At 42.9% G+C, this 15799-nt stretch overlaps 1 long non-coding RNA gene across 1 annotated transcript; it reads right to left on the minus strand.

Moving 5' to 3' along the window:
* Window positions 1-5737: 5737 nt before the first annotated feature.
* Window positions 5738-13200, minus strand: LOC128560414 (uncharacterized). Its single transcript, XR_008372949.1, has 4 exons — window positions 13097-13200; window positions 11487-11655; window positions 8246-8947; window positions 5738-6379 (listed from the first exon to the last, which is right to left on the minus strand). It is a non-coding gene; the product is annotated as an uncharacterized LOC128560414 (long non-coding RNA).
* Between the last annotated feature and the right edge of the window lie 2599 nt (window positions 13201-15799).

Here is a 15799-nt window from a genome sequence, read left to right on the forward strand (position 1 = left end):
GCTGCACGCTCCACCTCCACTCATCTTCTTCCCCAGCCTGAGCACCCCGGCCAGGAGGAAGACCTGTATGCACTCACTCATGGTCTGGGGGCTTCTGAGAACTTTACTCTGAACCATGTGAGTTCTCAGGTCTGGATTTCCTCCGATGGAAAAGAACAAAGAATAAGATGTGAAATAGAGATTTTAACTGAGGTGCAACATGGCACATGTAACTTGTTAATATCTGAACAGTGTCTGAAAATAAGTAGAAAGTGGGCATCTATTTGAGGTCACCAAGGGGACCAGGATGGGGGATAACAGTCTAGTGAGTCTGAAGGTAGAGGTCAAAGAGAAATACAAGTTTATCTCGATGGTATTCTGTGGAGTTCAGCCCTTTCAGTAAGCCAATTATAGATCCAGTTGTTTATGCGTATGGTGTATTGGCACCATAACCAATATCACTCCTTTTATTTATTACTGACATGATAATATATCTAAATATCTGCCAGGAGACAGCATAGACCTTATTCTTTTGCATAAAATTTAAAATGAGTGCCATCCTCTTTCATCCCCTCAATATTCTGCTAGAATTGTGTTTGGAATGTCACTGAATTGATGGATTAATTTGGTGTTTTTCAATTGAATTTTTCAATGTCAAAGCCTTTTGTTCACAAATATTTATCCATGTTTTCTTTTAGCTCTGCTAACAGATCTATGGAGACTTTTTTCATAAAGGACTTGAGTAAGTCTTGGTAGGTTAATTCCTAGATATTTCATAGATATTGATTTCATTTTAATGATAGGTTATTTTTTGTTATATATTCTAGTTACCCATCTTCCATCTCTATTTTCTCTTCCCTTACACCTGGTGAGTTATAAGGGTCCACATCCATATTTTCCCCCTGAGAAGGGTCCATTCTCACAATGACCATGTGGCGCAGAGTGTGAGTGATTGTTGCTTACACTGTCTACCTACTCTGTTTCACTGTGAACCTTTGGGGTCAGAAATGGTCCCACACTTCTGTATCCCCAGAAACAAGTACAGATGTTCTTGTTTTGCAGTGTTTTTTTGAATACATAAAATACATACATAAACGTAGTGTTTTTGAATACATAAAAATACATGCCATCATTATGTTACAGTAATAAACTAATAATGCCTGAAAATATGGTAAAGAAGGAAACCACTTTTCTTTTTTTTTAGACAGAGTCTTACTATGTTGCCCTCGGAAGAGGGTAGAGTGCTGTGGCATCACAGCTCAAACTCTCAGGCGTAAGCGATTCTCTTGCCTCAGCCTCCCTAGTAGTTGGGACTACAGACATCCGCCACAACGCCTGGCTATTTTTTTTGTTGTTGTTGTTGCAGTTGTCATTGTTGTTGTAGCTGGCCTAAGCTGGTTTTGAACCTTTCAGCCTTAGTGTACGTGGCTGGTGCCCTACCCACTGAGCTACGGGCACCACCATGAAAGGCAACCACTTTGAGTGAAGGCTCAGAGCAGCTAAAGAATTTATCTGCTGTGTAGGCAATTCTGAGGTAGGCATTACAATTCGGTTTCCTTCTCTCCTTCCCTCAGTCCTTCCTTCCCCTTTTATTTCTTGTATATGTCATGAAAATCCATCAGTCTGTAATATCATTTATGGAAAACATCCTGAAAACCAACCTTCCTTCCTTCCTTCCCTATCCCCTCCCTCCTTCCCTCCCTCTCCCCTTCCTTCTTCCTTGAAGGATTCTGTTGGGACCATTCATTCTCCTTAATGCCTAGGTTTCTGTCCTATACCAGAATTGGGGAAAATTAATCAATCACACTCTCTTACTTTTCCCCCTATTTCATGCCCACGCGATCTCTAGGTGATCAGGTGTGCAGCTACAGAGACAGAAGAGCAAGCTTCTTTATTATAAATAAATCAAAGACAACTTACTATGCTTATTATGGTAGAAATAGCCCAAGATTCAAGTTCTTCCTGTTTTAAGCAATAACATGAAAAGCCGTATTTCCATATTGCCTGCTTCTGGGACTCCTCCCATGTTAACCTCTTAGTTGCCTAAATCCAAGTAGAACTATTTTCCCACCAGTAACCCAAACCAACAAGTCGGGTCACAGGGAGCCAAGAGTTGAAAACCCATTTTGTAGATTTTAACTTATGTTGCTAATTGCACAGTCATCCAGTCATCTGTTTCTCATTACATGTTAGCTTTGTGTATCCTAACTTCAAATTTGAAGATGCTCCAGGATGCTGTGCGTAATCCACTGGGAATTTACAGAGCGAGGTAGCAGGAAGCAGGCAAGCAAAATGGGGAAGGAAAGGGCATAATGGCAGTATTGGCGTCTCTGCCACTGATTTAATAAGGGCTGGCTTCAAATAGCAGGTCTCCTAGGGGTCATCCCAACTGTTATAACTCTTAAGTCGCCATCATCCTTTAGGATAGCACAGACTGAGGCATTCTGTAAATGTTTTTCTAACCCACAAAACAACAACAAAACACAAAAAGTAAACAACAGGGCAGTTTTGGGGGGACAGCCATTGCAAGTAAGAATAGAAGGGAGCTGTCCTTTGCTCACCCCGTCCCACTAGAAGGAGCCTCCCATAATTACCCCTCTCCCCTCGGCCACTGTCTATGATCCTTCCTTCCTTGTCCCTGGTAGAGAAACATGCAAATCGAAAAGAATCCAAACATCTGGAAATGTTTTAGTTATCACAAGTTTTAATAACTTTTCAAAGAGAAACACAAAATCAAATGAAAAGTCAAACAAAGATTTTGGTTCACTAGAGGGGTAACAACCTTTCTTTTATGAGCCTGTTCATCTCTCATTTGATGGGATTTTTCAGGAAATGTATTGCTATTTTGATTTTAAGTTGCTCTAAAATACGTGATTACATAAATGCAATCCAGAGTGAATCTCTGTAGGAAAAAAAAAACAGTTGGGAAAGATGACTATTTTATTGCATTTATTCCATTCTCTTTTTGTTCCTTGTATATGTCATGAAAATCCATCAATCTGCATTATCATTTGTGGAAAACATTCTGAAAATGTTATTTGACGTATCTAGAAAGCCCTGGGTAATCTGGCTGTCAGATGTTGGTTCCATGATTGAAGATGACTAAAAACAAACTGAGAACTACTGTCATCCACCAGTCTAATTTTTGCAGAAATTACTAAAATAGATAAAAGAGTGTTTACACGGTGCTCTTGTTTTTTGTAACTTAGTATGTAGTTTGGTACAATTTTCTGGTTTTTCAGCTCATCTTCCTGGCCACCGCCACACAAGCACATCATAGACACAAAGCTCATAGAAGTTCCTCGTGGGCCTGGGCGTCTGGGTCAGCTTCTGCCCACTCTCAAACTGGCTGGCCCTGGTCTGGTTACTTTATTTGCCTCAGCCTCCATTTTCTGTTCTACAAAAAGGAAAGTAATACAAGAAAATACTGATACGTAATTTCTAGGTGTATTATAAACAGTAAATTAGATAAAACATGAAAAGTAATCCACACAGTGCCCAGCCTCTTATGTGACAGTAGTTGTTGGAATGGAAGGGGATTTTCAGGTCAGATGTGGTGGCTCACAACTGTAATCCTAGCGTTCTAGGAGGTGGAGGTAGGCAGATTGCTTGAGCTCTGGAGTTTGAGACCAACCTGAGCAAGAGTGAGACAGTGTCTCTACTAAAAACACAGAAAAACTAGCTGGGTGGCCTGTAGTTCCAGCTACTTAGGAGGCTGAGACAAGAGGATCACTTGAGCCCAAGAGTTTGAGGTTGCTGTGAGCTATGACACCATGGCACTCACCCAAGGCAATAAAATGAGACTTTGTATCGCACACACACACACACAACAACAACAACAACAAAAAAAAAAAAAAAAAGGAAAAGAAAAGAAAAGAAAGAAAGAAAGGAACGAAGGAAGGAAGAAAGAAGAATCTTGGCCAGAGAATGTTGTGTGTGTTTTAAGGCAGAGGGTCTATCAATCATTTTCAAAGGCGTGTATGACTCCAAAAAATTTTTAGCCATCCTTCAGTTTTCTTGTCAACTTTCATTTATTTATTTGCTGGAAAGGAAGCCTGGCCACTGAGGAGATGTGATTGTCCGAGGTAGCACCCCTCCTTGGTGGCAAGGGAGGAAGCTGAGACTCCTAGAGTTATGTCCCGTGTCCAATCCTCCATTCTGTTGTGTTAACTCTTCTCTGCAGAGTATCAGCGAGAGAGAACAAAACGAGAAAGAGCATTTGGGGAGTGGCTCCAGGGAGCACCTCAAAACAAATGACCTTTGCTAGTCTCAAGAATTATTTAAACTAATTTTAATAATGAAAATACAAGAAACCCGGAAGAAAAAACACCAGAAGAGTAAAAGTCATTGTCGCCTCCTGGCCTTGTCTCTAATCAACCCCAGTGAATCCATTAAAATGAACATCATTTATCTCCACAGGAGGGGTGAAGCCAAGTCCCTGCCCTCCAGAGGTTTCCTGCCCCGGCAGCACTGACCCAGGGCAGACAAACTGGAGATGACTGTCACAGAGATGCAGAGAGCCAGGGCAAAGTAGGCGAGGGAGACAGGAAGATGCTCATGCCTGTGGAAGAGGTGGCCTTTATCCAGGGAGTTGCATGGCATGCAGAGAGAACCTTCTTTAGATGTGTCAGTTTGGTCCCTAGATCAGCTGTGATGACCACCATCTAGCGCCAGAAAAGTGTCCCATTAGAGTGAGGGGGAAAAGCTCAGCCCACTTCCTCATAGTTTCACCAATCCCACACTTCCTCCGCTCTCCTCCCCATTAGCATAGAAACCTGAGTGTACTTATGTGGTCTCAACTTCTCCCTCAATTCCTGTGAATCTTGGATTTGCTCTTCAAAGAAACCTGCCAACATTGATAACTAGGCCTGTCTCTTCTTCAGGTCCTAAATTTTGTTCAGATAAAAGGCTTTTGAGAAATCTTACCGTGTATGTCATGTAATAAGATGACACAAGAAGGTTGGAAGTATGTCAATCGACATGATCGTTAGAAAGTGTGACCATCAGTGGGGGCTCAGGCCTCTAATCCTAGCACTTCCAGAGGCTAGAAGTTTGAAATCAGCCTGAGAAACTTGGTAAGATCCGAGCTCTACAAAAAATGTGGAAAGACAAGCTAGGTACCGTGGTGCGCACCCGTAGTCCCCACTACTTAGGAGGCCAAGGTAGCAGGATTGCCAGGTGTCTGAGGTTGCTGTGAACTATGATGACGCCACTGCACTTTAGTCAACAGAGCAAGATCTGATCTCAAAAAAAAAAAAAAAGAAAAAAGAATGACACTAAAAGGCTACAAAGATTACTTACATCTAAGTTAAGTATCATTGTAAACATAAGATGGCTGTTAAGGAAAGAAACGCCACAGCCAGCAACACACATGAGAGTATTCACCAGTATTCTTAGTGCCTTCGCTGAGAGTCAGCACACTGGGCCGGCCTGTACTGCTGCCCCCTGCAGAGAACCGCTGGCTGCGTCCTCAGATGTCATGCTCATGGCCTTCCAAGAACCAGTGCCACAAACAAATTCCAAGGGAAGGCGAGAGATTTAAACAGAAAGACCTGTTAATTACCTTATATGGAATTTAAAATCGCAATGTATGATTCTTACATGAATCCTTTAATTACTTTTCTGATAATACCAGTGATTAAATAATTTCATGGAAAAAAATTTATGGATAGTTTTCTTTCTAGATTTTCCATTTAAGAGCAATGAATTAAAGAACCAAGTCCTATTCAAAAATTTTTGCATGGATTTGTTGGCCTATTCCATAAAACAGATAAGTGGTCTTTTGCTGAACTCTAAGAATCAGTGCAGATATTCCTGATGACCTGAACAGGGAGCCGGCCAGAGCTGGAGCTGCTGCCACCTGACGGTTCACCCCAGATGATGGATTTCCTCTGCTGGACCTCAGGATCCACATCGGTACAGCAGGAGTGGCCTGCCAAGTCTCTTCCAGCTGTAACATGCTATGATTTACTAGCTGTTGCTCTAATCATTAATGTATCACCCCCTTTTATTTTGTTTAAGTGCTGCTGAGTTCCAGAGAGTTTTATTACTATGTGGAAACCAGGTGTGGTAGGCAGAATAACGGGCCCCCAAAGATGTCCACATCCTAATTCCCAGAAACTGTGACTATGTTACCTTATCTGGAAAAAGAGACTTTGCAGATGTGATTAAGTTAATGATCTTCGATGGGAGATTGTTCTGGATTATGCAGGTGGGCCAGTGCAATCTCCAGAGTCCTTGTAGGGAAGGAGGGACGCAGGAGAGGCAGTCAGGAGGAAGGCGGGATGGCTAAAACCCAGGACAGGGAGGTGATTGCTGGTAGGATGGCTGAAGGAGGTAGAGCGGGGGAGCCTCCAGGAGCTGGAAAATCAGGGAATTCCTTACATATTCTTCTGTTTGCCTGTTTTAATAGTTAAGTCTATTATTTATACCATTTGGTAAAATATGCATTCTCAGGAAGATACTATGCCTCAAATGCACTACCCAAAATAATGTGTCTATACACACATGCCGGTGCAATGATAGCCTTGGGAAATCAATTTTTTAAACTTACCTGTAAAATGAGACTGCTGCCTTATATTCAGCTCAAGACACAGAAAATTAATTGCTCAAACAAGAGTCACTGTGAATAACGATAAGGACGTGGGTAAAGATGGTCATGTTAGAGGTAAGGAAGGTGCTCACAGCTTGGAGGAAACTGAGAAGCCCATCACTCTTTTCCCTTATCTTTCTGTCTTGAAGAAAATGCAAAACCTTTGAGTCTTTTCCCAAAGGAAACCTAGGCATGACTATGGGTAAGGACAGGCATCGTTCTATTGCCTCTCCTGGCTCCCAGGAGGCTGTCCTCAAGGCCATTCCACGGCCTCCTTTGTCTTTACCTCTGGAAGAAAGACCTAGGGGTGGGATACACTTAAAAGAAGAAGTAAAGGAAGAAAAGAAGGAAAGAAAAAGTAACTAGACTTCTGAGTAATGATATGCAGTTCCCCCTAAACCCTGTCTCTGCCCCCCACTATGCCAGCGAAGACCAGAGTAATTGTTAAAACATTTTGTAATGAAAACAAGTCCCTTGTTAAAAGGAGTGAAAGTGATCTAAGTCATTTGGTTTGCCCTAACACGTGGTAGAAAGCAAAGGAGCTTTGCCTTCCCAGGAAGACGGGGTTGTGGTGCCTGTCTCCATTTGAATGGTAAGAGGGCTAAGGACCTACCTACTAAGAAGACAACTGGGCCTGACAACTGTCTTCCAGTGTGGCTGGTGCTCAGGCCAAGATCCTAGTGCCTCCATCCAGCAATGCACAGATAGTTTCCATGTTTGTTTTTCTTTATAACTGTTATTGCAGAAAGCATGCTATAAACCAAGACCAGCTATAAAAGAGGAATAAGTAATAAAAACAACTGTAAAACACATTGCAAACATGAAGTGCCATGCAAATGCTTTAAATAATAAGCACCCCCGGGCTAGTCTACAGCGTGGTTTACAAATCCAGTGGTAAGATGCAGGCGTCAGGCGAGATCACGGAGTGCAAGCAACAGTCAGAGGGACCTGGGTTCAAATTCTGACTTGCTCTGCCTCTGATTAGCCATGTAACCTTGATCAACACTGTTTAACCTCTCCAAGCTTCAGTTTCCTATGTAAAAATGGGGCTGTCCACTATCTATCTTATAGGATTGCTGTGAATCTTAAATTAACCAATTCTTCGCTAGGTAATTGGCAGAGAGGCTGGCATGTGGAAGATGCCCTGAAACAGACATTTTGGGCAGAAGTTTCTTCTCTCACAGGACTAGACAAGAAAATACTCCTCAATAACTCTTGAGAAGGAAATTTAAGGACTAGAGTAGACAAAGAATAATCAGACAGAATGGTAAAAACAAAGAAGAAATTGAAAAAAGGCCTTGGTCATATTTGGATACTAAGGGATGAGATGCCTCTGAAGACCTCACTTTACCCAAAGGCACATTTGGCTGGAAAATATGCTAGGTAAGGTTTTTCTTGTGGGAAAAAAAGCTCTCCTGGCCACTACCCCAAATGTATTTTCTTCCTTTTTGCTCCAACTTTTTTTTTTTTTTTATTAAAAAGCAATAAAACTCATTGAAGTATCCCAGCCCTTTCTCCTTCACACCTCAGAAGAAAGCGATCATCCTGAATGACGCTGGTGTGTGCATACTTCCTGTCTGCGGTGTTTCCATTTTAATCCAATCTACACTCATGCATAATATATAACACTAGGTGATTTAAAAAAAAAATCTTTTATATAAACAGTATACTCACCTTATGAGTACCCTGTCACAATTTTTTGGCCATGTAACATATTTTCGATATTTACCCTACAGTTTTTCATTATCATGTTATAGATCGGCTTTTTGAATACATCCGCATTTATTTTTCTTAGGCCTCCATAGGTGAATGTTTGCTCTGGCCTCTCTTGTTATATACCTCATTGCACAAGGTCGTCCTTGGCCATGCCCACTGTGCACAGGTGCCAGAGCTTCCCGGGAAGTGGAATTGCTGAGTAGCGTGATCCGCACATCTGTAACTTTACCAGATGATGCCAAATGACCATCCCAAAAGGTCAAAGCATCTCTGATTTCCACTTAGCAGAGTATATGCGTTTCCTTGTCCCACATCTTCCTCCTCCTCCTCACTTTGCAATACCAGACCCTTCCATGTTTGCCTTTCAGATGGGTAAGACTTGACACATGGTTATGGTTTTACTTTGCAGTTATCTGACTGTTAATGATGCGAAGCATCTTTTTATATGTTTGGGGTCATTCCTCTTTTGTAAAATGCCTGCTTATAGACTTTGTCAATTTTCGTGCTCTTTAAATAACCTGGAGTCAAGTCACAAATTATTTCTCCTTTTTTGTGTCATTTATTTTAACTTTGTTCCCAGTACCTTTTCTAACACGGTTGTTTTTTTCGTATGTGGTCAGATTTCTCAATGCTTTCCTTGTGGTTTGTATGTCTTCTTTCCTGTTCAAGAAATATTTCCAAAGCAGAAATAATAAAAAAAAATTTTCTAAAATTTTTAACTTCTACTATTTTTAACTAAATCTTTAAACCATTTGGAATTCATTCCATTACATGATATCAGGTAGGGATCTAATTTAATTTTTTTTCCATCTGGATTGCTAATTTTTCCAGTATATTTATTAAATCTTTAATTATTCCTACAGTGATTTGTAATGTCACCTTTATGTATGTATATGGAGGCCTTTTTCTTTCCATTGGAGCATTTGCTTAATTCTACTCAAGCTTTATAAAAATCTTGATCTCTGCGTGGGGAGTCTTTTATTATCATCACTATTTTACAAAAATTTCTTGGCTATTCTTGAACCTCTATTCTTCAATATAAATTTGAGATTTAGTCAAATCTATTTTTAACCCCCTACTAAGTCTTTATTATAACAGAATTGACTGTCTATGAATTAGAGACAAATTTCTAATACTGAGTCTTCCTATCCATGAACACGGTATGTGTACATATATGTATATGTATATATATATTTATATGAAATATGTGTATATATAAATATATACAAACATAGTGTGTGTATACATACACATATATAAAATACACATTATATAAAATACACAAATGTGCAATATACAGTAACAAAAGATTTGCAAGATGAATAGAGACAAATATATATACAGATATATCTATCACACATCTTGCAAATTTTTTGTTAGTAATCTTGAGGTAATTTTGTTATTTAGTTAGGCATTTATACATACCTTATATATTTTATGGCCATTTTAAAATAGCATCTTTTATAAATAACTAGTCCCAGTTGATGATTATTGGTATCTGTTAATGCTGAGTTTTGTATATTAATGTTATACCCCCAAAGTTAATGAAGTTTCTCATTCATTTTAGTAGGATATTTGTAGATTTTTTTGGCATTACACATGATATTTTTTATGAAGTGATTTGCAATGCAATTACAGAGAGAGCCAGAGGACAGGAAAGAGTTTGGAGCATACTCGTCAGATTGACCTGGATTCAAATTCTGGCGAGTTTTGCATTTAATCTGCTGTGCATCTGAGAATACATGGTGTGTCCCCTCTGAGTGTCAGCTGTCCTATGTGTAATATAGGGCCAACCTAAATTTATATTAAGCTTTCTATGAATCTTAAATTCACTATTAATAATATTACATTAATAACACCCCAAATACTTATTCTGTGCCAAGTCCTCTGTCCTCTGCCAAATGCTTAGCAGAGAGGCCTAATATCTCTCTCTTTCTCTCTGCACACCCAGACACACACCATTTGTGCTAGGGAAATGTGCAAGAGGAAAACCCAAGGATCAAATGTTACCTCCCAGAGTTTAGTGGGAATGGGAAGAGAGAGCTGTTGGGGAGGTTAACACTCAGAAAACTATTCAAACTTAGGATTCCCACTCTTACCTTACTTACCCTGGCCTGGCTCCAGTGATAATGCGAGCTTTCTGAAAATGCCCAGAAAAACTCACCAAAATTCTAACGTGTCCGCATTCCCACCTTACTAAGAGTGGTCTCTGACTCAGCCCCAAATGAGCAGAACTGGACCTCACCCCACCACGGAGACTTTCTGGACACATGATGCAAACAACTCAGTGTCCCTGGGAGCAGTCCCAGCATTGCCCTGAGCAGCTGCAAGTCAGCCGTGGAGGGACCCCTACCCTGACGTCTAGTATCAGAGAGGGAGGAGTTACACGGGAAGGTGGAGCAAAGATTCACAAGAAAACAACGTTCCTGAAGTTCAAAAGAGACGTCAAACATCTACGTTTGAAAAAAGACAGATAGTTTCAAAATGCCAATAGTGTGTTAGTATTTTTACAGTAATAACTACCACACAGAAAGTAACACTGACAAACTATGCCTTATTTTAGGAGGGCGGGAACACTTGTTTTTCTCCCCAGTGTGGTTCACTTAGTAGACAGCAGCCCCTGGTCTCGGCTTGGAGTTTCCTCCTCACTCTGTCCGTGTGGCCTGGGAAAGGCTTTACTTGGGTAAAGAAGAACTTATAACTAGGATTACCCCCGCCATAGAGCGTTTCCCCTGCCACAGACCGTAAGGTTAGGCCCTCAGCTAGCTCGACCCCTACAGGGTGAGTCTTAGAACTTGTGCAGAAAGACCCATTCTCTTCTTTCTTGCTCAAAGTTGTGAGAGGATCAACCCACGGTCACCAGAACCTAGGCCACTCTGTTAGTTTCCTGAACCTCTATTAAAAAAAAAAAATCACAGCTGTTTTGATTATAGTCCAGTTCGGGGGTTAGAGGGAAGCGGGGGTGGTGGGGGGAGGATGTACAGTAGAAGGAGGGCGGGCATGAGGCGGGATCTCCCCTAACGTGCACATTGTGAGGGTGTATGACATGCCCCCTGGGGGAGGGGCTCTCCTACAAATGGAACTTTACCCCAGAAGTGACAACAATGTAGCCTAAATTTTGTACCCTCATATTCATTTGAATGAAGTTTAAAACAAACCGAGAACAAACAAACAACAAACAAACAAAAAAATCACAAACCTGGTGGCTTGAAACAGCAGTAATTTATTCTCTCACCGTTATGGAGACCAGAAATCTGAAATGAAGGCCTGAGTAAGGCCACGCTCTCTCTGGAGGCCTCAGAGCAGTGTTTTCCAACCTTTTTTATCTCACAGCCTGCTTGAAACTGTAGTTAAACTTCCACAGCACACTTAAATTATGTTGATCAAAAAAAAGAGAGAGAGAGAGAGAGAAAAAAAAGAATACACTTACTGGGCTTTGAACTTCTTTCAAAAATAATTTAATTAATGATCTTTAACAATTTTTGTGGCACACCTAAGATCCTCTCAGGGCACACGGGTGTGCCACCACGGCACGCTGACTGAAGATCACTGCTCTAGGAGAAAACCCTTCCTTGCGTTTTCTAACTCCCTTTTGGCTTGTGGCTGCATCACAGCCATCTCTGTCTCTTCACATGACCTTCTCCTGGGGTGTCTCTTATAAGAAAAATTGCCATTGGATTTAGGCCCCATGTTGGTAATACAGGTTAGTTCTATCTCAAGATCCTTAATTACAGCTGCAAAGGAACTCTTTTCCAAATAATGTGCCTGTGGCTTAAAGGGGTGGGATGCTAGCCCCATATGCCAGAGGTGGTGGGTTCGGACCTGGCCCTGACCAAAAACTGCAAAAAAAAAAAAAAATAATAATAATAATTTTCCAGAGATTTGGATGCGACATATTTTTTCTGTGTCACAATTCTCCCACCATGAGGGGAGAGTCTGTTCCTAAAATGCATGGAGTGAGGAGGAAGTGGGGCCGAGGGACAGAGCAGAATCTCAGGGCTGGTTCCTCACATGAGGCTGAGCATCAGGCCGTGCTTGACACAGCCCTAGCCCTGGGCCGTCCCATGTGGGAGCCAGGGGATTTTATTATTTTTCCCTTAAGCTGGTTTGAATTGGGTTTGCTGTTATTCACATGCCAAAGTGTCCTCATAAAGACTATGGAGCAAGAGGAATATTTTTCTATCAGGAGAATCATTCTTTCTCTTTCAAACAGAGGGAACATCTGCAGGATTCTACGCAGGCTGGGAGGATTCGGAAAGTTTGGTGACACGCCCGCAGGTGCTCCCTTATCCTCCTGTCCCGCAGGCTGTGTGCCCTGCACACCCGCAGAACCAGCTGTCCACTTTCCCGGTGAGAAAGGTCAGGATGGCTCTGGTGGAGCTGAATGGGGGCAAGAGACAAAGTTACATACAGCAAAAAAGAAGGCCTTAGGGGGAGGTGGGTAAGAAGGCCAATGCTGGTGGTGAGAAGGCCAATGTTTTGGAGTCAAAATCTGCAATGGCTGGCTGCTAGCTGGATTGTGTCAAAGCAGAATTTACTTAACCTCTTTGAGCCTCAGATGTCAAAAGCATAAAATGCATCCTAACTGCACCTTAAGGGCATGGAGTAGTGATTCCACCACTTAGCCAGGCATCCTTGTCAGTCTTAACTGTATCGTACAGTGCTGGTGCAGATGAGCTGAGGGACACTGTGCAGGAGAAAGGCAGCACGTCCTGTAAAATCTCCAGCCTCGTGACTGCACAGTCAGTGCCCCCCGAGGGAGCAGCAGCAGAGGTGGTGATGGCGGGGCAGGTGCTGAGGGGGACTAACCTTCCACGAGCACCTTGCTGTGTGGGTCTCTCTGCTTCAGCGCTCTCAGGTAGGAGGTGATCTCTGCACTGCACGGATACAATCCCCAGGCTGCCAGGCTTATGTAACTTCCCCAGTGCACACAGGTAGTGAGTGGCCACCTGGAATTTGAACTCAGGTGGTGGAACTTCAAAGTCCGCGCTATTTGTATTACTCCACCGTCTCTCCTCATACCCCCCGGGAGGACGGTGAGGGCAGAGAAAACAATCCAAACACCAAGCCAAGAAACAGAACTGACGCTTATGTAATGCTTCCTGTGAGCAGGAGCTCTGAGAATTGCTTTTGTAAAATAGCTTTTGAATATTTATAAAAAGAGCTGATGTTTATTGAATGCCTCCTATACGCCAGGCTGAGGAGGAGGAGCTTTATATGCAATGTTTTATTTGAATTTCACAACAGCCCTTTGAAAAAGATATTGTTGTTGTTGGTTCCAGGTTACAGACAAAAAAACTGGCAGCCCAGGGGGTTAACTCACTTGCAGAACGTAGTAAGGAGCAGGATTTGGACCCAGTGGGCGGCTCCAGAGCTGCACCGCCCAGATGCAGGACACAGTGTGGGTCCTTGGCTCCCACATGTCCCAGTTCTGTCCATGCTCTGAGGCGGGCTGGCTTGCATAGGCTGGGACCTAGTAAAGCCCTATGTGCTTTAGGGAAGCCTAAAACCCACTACCCCTTCCCCAGCCTGGCCCACACTTCACCTCCCATGCGGCCCTGCCAAAAAGCCCACACAGCGCCCTTTGGCCTGGAGAGAGAACTGTGTGCTGCCACTTGTGAACCCATGATGTGACCTTACGCAATCACTGCGCCTTTCCAGCCTCCGGAGCTAGAGACTTGTCATCACACAAGTGAACCACGGATGCAACGCTGGATCTTAACTGACTCTGTGTTTGTGCACGTGACTGCCCGGAATGACCAGTTCCAGCCAACATTAACCTATAAGCAGCCTGGGAAATAAAGCATGTCCCTGTGTCTCTGTCCGACCTCATTCACCCCTGTGGAATTCATACCATCCTTTCATTAAGAACTGCTAGGGTAAGAATTCAAGAGGTGAATCAGGAAGAGGGACTTGTCATCTCTCTTTCCTGTAAAGCCCCTCTAGGAAAGTGTTCAGTGTTTTGCTGAGTAAATGCTGGAGACTGATGATGGTTATCATTTTGTGATAAACTTTATCCACAAAACCTTCTCTCTCACTCAGACAGCTCAGTCTTCCCGGGAGTATACACACTGCTGGAGGCTTCTTTTCAAGCCACAGCAGAAAACCTGTGAGGCTCTTGAAGGCCCAACCTAAGGTACTATCACCTCCTCTTAATGGTTACTTGCAAATTTCCAGTTTAGACTTGCCTTATAGTTTCTTTTGCAATTAGTTTTAGGGTGAAGTGGAGCTCCATGATAAGTCACTAGAAACATCGTCTGGGCTTTCAGAGAGGGAAGCAATCTAGAACAGCAAGGGAGAAGCATGGTGGGTAACACCCAAGCATCACTGGCACTTATTCAAAAGACCGATTTGGAAAACATGAGTCGAAGTGATGAATATTGCTTGTCAATGAGAGGTCAGGAAGCGCAGATGGTGTTCAAATGAGGCAGCAGAGGACGTGCACGGAGAAGATGGGTCACATCTATATACTTCACGTGCCACCAAGTGGGATCACAAATGGGGGAACAGCAGGGAACAAGCTATTCGGAAACATTCTTGGGCCAGCATAATATTTTAGATCAAATCTGAACCCTTTAGTTGCGAAGGTGGAATGTTTCTGGAGGGGCGTGTGTTCTCATGCTGGCTCTCTGTGGTCCCGTGTACCCCCATGCACACGTTGAAATTTCCTACCTGGCTGCCTTAGGATCTGGGCTTGCAGACTCCTTGAGTGATTTCTGGAATTAGGTAAGAGAATAATCTTACAAAATGATTCCACTACTCTCTTAGTGCCAGCTACATAATATGAATTGATATTAATTAGACTTAAAAACAAGAGAGAAATGACGACATTGTGAACTAGTTTCATGAACTGAGGCAGGACTTCCAGGCTGTTCCTCAAGACTGTGGCTGAAAATCCATAAGAAAGCACTGGAAACACTGCAGAGAATAACGCTGAGCTGTGTAGGTCCCCTGCTTTATGGGTAGAGGTTGAGGACTTGTAAAACATCTTCAGGGATTTAGCTTGTCCTGGGGAGATGAGGTCAGATGCCCTGCAAGGCTCTTTAAAAACCACTGTCTGTCAGCCCGCTGCCGGGAGCACAGTGGTTACCTCGCCAGCCACATACACCGAGGCTGATGGGTTCGAATCCGGCCTGGGCCAGCTAAACAACAATGACAACTGCAATAGAAAATAGCTGGGCGTTGTGGCAGGCGCCTGTAGTCGCAGTTACTTGGGAGGCTGAGGCAAGAGAATCTCTTAAGCCCAAGAGTTGGAGGTTGCTGTGAGCTGTGACAGCACAGCACTCTACTGAGGGTGACACTGTCTTTATAGGAGGAGCAGCATGGAGACTGAGGGGTCATGCTGGTCTTTCTGCGGCTTCTCTCCTGCAAGCGACAGGGTGGCGGGTGGGGGAAGGGGCTGTGACGTGCTGTTAGATCTGGCACTGTGTGATACAGCATCAGGGCAAGCTGTCCTCAGCATTGCAATACCGGCCTATACAGAAGGTGCAATGGCTGGATTTGTGCTGTCCT

This window comes from Nycticebus coucang, chromosome 11 (assembly GCF_027406575.1).
Source record: "Nycticebus coucang isolate mNycCou1 chromosome 11, mNycCou1.pri, whole genome shotgun sequence".
NCBI lineage: Eukaryota > Metazoa > Chordata > Mammalia > Primates > Lorisidae > Nycticebus > Nycticebus coucang.